The 3,973-nt window shown below is 40.0% G+C and overlaps 1 pseudogene; it reads left to right on the forward strand.

Annotated features, from left to right (window-relative positions):
- Window positions 1–2,076: 2,076 nt before the first annotated feature.
- On the forward strand, window positions 2,077–3,267 carry LOC138806661 (vacuolar protein sorting-associated protein 37A-like; annotated as a pseudogene).
- The last annotated feature ends 706 nt before the right edge of the window (window positions 3,268–3,973 follow it).

Consider the following 3,973-nt stretch of genomic DNA (forward strand, 5'->3'; position numbering starts at 1 on the left):
CCAGAAGTGGACCAGTGTCTCAAGTGAAAGAGTATCACTCTTGAATAAAGAAGCAAAAGTGCAGTGCCTAGGTCCTAATTCAATCCCCAATACCTGCACACACACACACACACACACACACAAAAACACACACACACAAACACACACACACACATCTCTAAACAATGTAATATAGAATATGAGTCAAATTTTACATGATTTGTGAGTCTGTGGATAGAGGGTATCTTGGATTCATTTGCAGGCTTTACACATATTCTGCAGAGAAAGCCAATGGAACCTTTGTTCAAGGTATGTTTTTGCTCTCATCCAATAGTATTTTATGCAGAAAAAATATCTGTATTTGATTCCAGTGCCCTGCATCTTGTATATACATTTTTTGTAATTTGGGAAGGGGAAGGGAAATAACAAAATGCTAAAGTAAGGAAAGAGCTTGACCCATTGTAACAATGAGATGTACAAGACACTATGTTAAAAATGAACTTTACAACTTTGGAAGGGGGTGGGAGGAGTTGTGGAATTGGGGAGAGAAGGGATGGTAGGGGAAAAAACAAAGGAGGGGGTAACAATTCTGGATAGGAAATGTACTCACTACCTTATTCATGTAACTGTAACCCCTCCGTACAGTATTTTTACAATAAAAATATATAAAAAGAATATGTTGGTAGCTAATTTAAAACTGTCCAAGCTTACTGCATTGTTTGTGGGTGTGTAAATTTGTTCAAGCACATTGGAAAGTAGTATGGAGGTTCCTCAAAAGACTCCACATAGAGCTCCCCTGTGACTCAATTTGGGACATTTACCCAAATGATCACAAACAAGACCATACTAAAGCTACCAACACAACTGTTTATTGCAGCATTATTTACCATAGCTAAGATATGGAACCAACACAGATGCTCCTCAGTAGATGAATGGATCAAGAAAATGTGGTATATATACACAATGGAATTCTATGCCTCCATCAGAAAGAATGGCATTGCCCCATTTGTGAGGAAATGGACAGACTTGGAAAAAATTATATTAAGTGAAGTAAGCCAGGCCCAAAGAAACATAGGTCCCATGGTTTCCCTTATTTGCAATAACCAGTGTATGTATTGAGTCAAGCAGAAAAAGTCAGATAAGTTGGAGTTAGGCAAAATAGACCTCAAGATAAGCACTCAAGTGTTTTTTCTTTCTTGCTATTGCTTCTAACGTTTTATAAAGTGATTTTTTTTCGGTTGTGGGGCCTGAACTCTGGGCCTGGGCATTGTCTCTGAGCTCTTCAGCTCAAGGCCAGTGCTCTACTTATTGAGCCACAGTGCCACTTCCAGCTTTTTCTGTTTATGTGGTACTGAGGAATTGAACCCAGGGCCTCCTGCATGCATGGCAAGAACTCTACCACTGAGCCACCTTCCCAGCCCAGGGTGATTTGTTGTTGTTGTTGTTGCTTTGTGTGTCCTTCCCCCATGGTATAACTCCTGTTTTCACTGTAGTTAATGTTGGTATAATTTGTGGAGGGGAAGGGAAAAACAAATTGTTTAAATAGGGATACATGTGGACCCATTGCAACAATGAAATGTACAAGACATTAAGTTGAAATATGAACTTTACAACTTTGGGGAGGAGTCGGGGGACTAGATGGGGGAGAGGGGGTGTTGCAGCAGGGATGGTAAGGAGAAACAAAGGAGGAGGCAACAATGCTTGATAAGAAATGTCCTCATAGTAGGAGGAGGCCAGGCACGCAGAGCGCAGCCGGGTTACAATCTGACTGGCTAGCCAGTCTGGGGCACCTGGGCCTCCAAGGGTAGGATCCTGGTTGCTTGTGTCCTGCCCAACAAGTTGCTCCTCTCCAGCTCTCTCCAGTTATGTCATGGCCCCCAAACCCGGGGAACAGGAACCTGGCTTGCTTGGTAAAAGACGCCTCTGGCTTGCCCCACCACCTGCCCCTCCGCCACCCCCACCCCCACCCCCGGACTCGGACCTTGGGTATTTCAGGCCACTCCTCTGTAGCTGGAGACCTGCTGGAGACCTGCCGGGCAGCCTCTGGGAGAAGCAGGCCCAAACCTCTAGGGCCTTGGGCCCAGGGACCCAAGGAGGATGAGCTGGCTCTTTCCCCTGACCAAGAGCACCTCCTTCTCCACAGCAGGGTCCCCGGTGGTGGCCTCACCAGCCTCCAACAGCAGAAGCAGCGCCTGATCGAGTCCCTCCAGAACTCCCACTCCAGTATAGCTGAAATTCAGAAAGATGTGGAATACAGATTGCCCTTCACTGTAAACAACTTGACAATTAACATTAATATACTACTTCCTCCACAGTTTCCTCAGGAAAAAACAGTGATCAGTGTTTATCCACCAATCCGACATCCTTTAATGGATAAACAAGGAATATATGTTACCTCTCCATTAGTAAGCAATTTTACAATGCACTCAGATCTTGGAAAGATTAGCCAGAGTCTGTTGGATGAGTTTTGGAAGAATTCTCCTGTTTTAACTCCCACTTCAACAGCATTTCCATACCTGTATAGTAACCCAGGTGGACTGCCTCCTTATGCTTCTCAGTGTTTTCCGTTTCTTCCTGCATATCCTCCTCAAGAAGCTAACAGAACATCACTTCTTTGTTACTGACACTGTTTCTTCTTCAACAACAAGTTATACAACAGCCAACTCTGCTCTCCTACATTTGGTGTCCTTTCAAGTCTGCCATTGCCTGTTCCCACAGTGGAAACTTCAACACCGATAAGCCAAAATGGTTTTGGGTACATGATGTCAAATGTCCCTGATGCATTTCCAGAACTCTCAGAATTAAAGTGTGTCACAACTCACAGATATGAATGAACAAGAGGAAGTATTACTAGAACAGTTTCTGAGTTTACCTCAGCTAAAACAAATTATTAATGACAAGGATGATTTAGTAAAAAGTATTGAGGAATTAGCAAGAAAAATCTCCTCTTGGAGCCCAGTTTGGAAGCCAAAAGGCAAACTGTCTTAGATAAGTATGAGTTACTTACACAAATGAAATCTAAGTTTGAAAAGAAGATGCAGAGACAACATGAACTGAGTGAGAGTTGTAGTGCAGTTGGCCTAAAGGCAAGATTGAAAGTCGCTGCACATGAAGCTGAGGAAGAATCTGATAATATTGCTGAAGATTTCTTGGAGGGAAAAACTGAAATAGATGATTTTTCTCAGTAGCTTCATGGAAAAAAGAACAATTTGCCATTGTAGAAGAGCCAAGGAAGAAAAACTTCAACAAGAGATAGCAATACACAGCCAATCTCCTGCTCCATTATAGATTTTCCTGAAAACATGGACTGCCAAGAGAGAAATGGGACATAAAACTTAGTACATTATTTAAGATTTTTAAGTTGGCTGCATTCAGATGTACTCTACATTGTTTAAAGAACTGAGATTGATTTTATATAGATTAGAATGATTATGATCTTTGCTTTGAAAATTTTTCTGCAGTATTTGCACTAAAAATGCCTATTTATCATTGATAAATCCTGTTCTGTTTAAATTTCACTGCTATTCTTATAATTAAATACCTTATGCATGTAATTTTAGTTTTAATATTTTATGAAAACTACTTAAACTTGTACTTTTAATTTGAAACTGCCTCATTTCTTTATCAAGAATGATATCTTATTTAGATTTTTTTCCTCTCAGTTTTTTTTAAGTACTTTCAGCTATGGAAAGATACCCACACCCTCCCTTTTTCCTTCTTTTTGGATAAAACTTTGAAAGGTAATTTGTTTTTAAATATCCATAATATCAGAAAATATCAAACCTGCCAATGTGCCATCTCAAAGTAACTTTTAATATACCTATAATAAATTTAAAAATTCAAAAATATGTCTTTATTACCTTGCTCATGTAATTGTAATCCCTCTGTACATATTTTCACAATAATAAAACTCATTAATAAAAATAAATAAAACTGTCCAAGCCACAAATAATATTAAAAAATAGCTCTATGGAAATGAAATGTAACCATCTTT

The sequence above is a fragment of the Dipodomys merriami genome, unplaced genomic scaffold (genome assembly GCF_024711535.1).
Source record: "Dipodomys merriami isolate MVZ:Mamm:240054 unplaced genomic scaffold, mDipMer1.0.p SCAF_403, whole genome shotgun sequence".
Classification (NCBI taxonomy): domain Eukaryota; kingdom Metazoa; phylum Chordata; class Mammalia; order Rodentia; family Heteromyidae; genus Dipodomys; species Dipodomys merriami.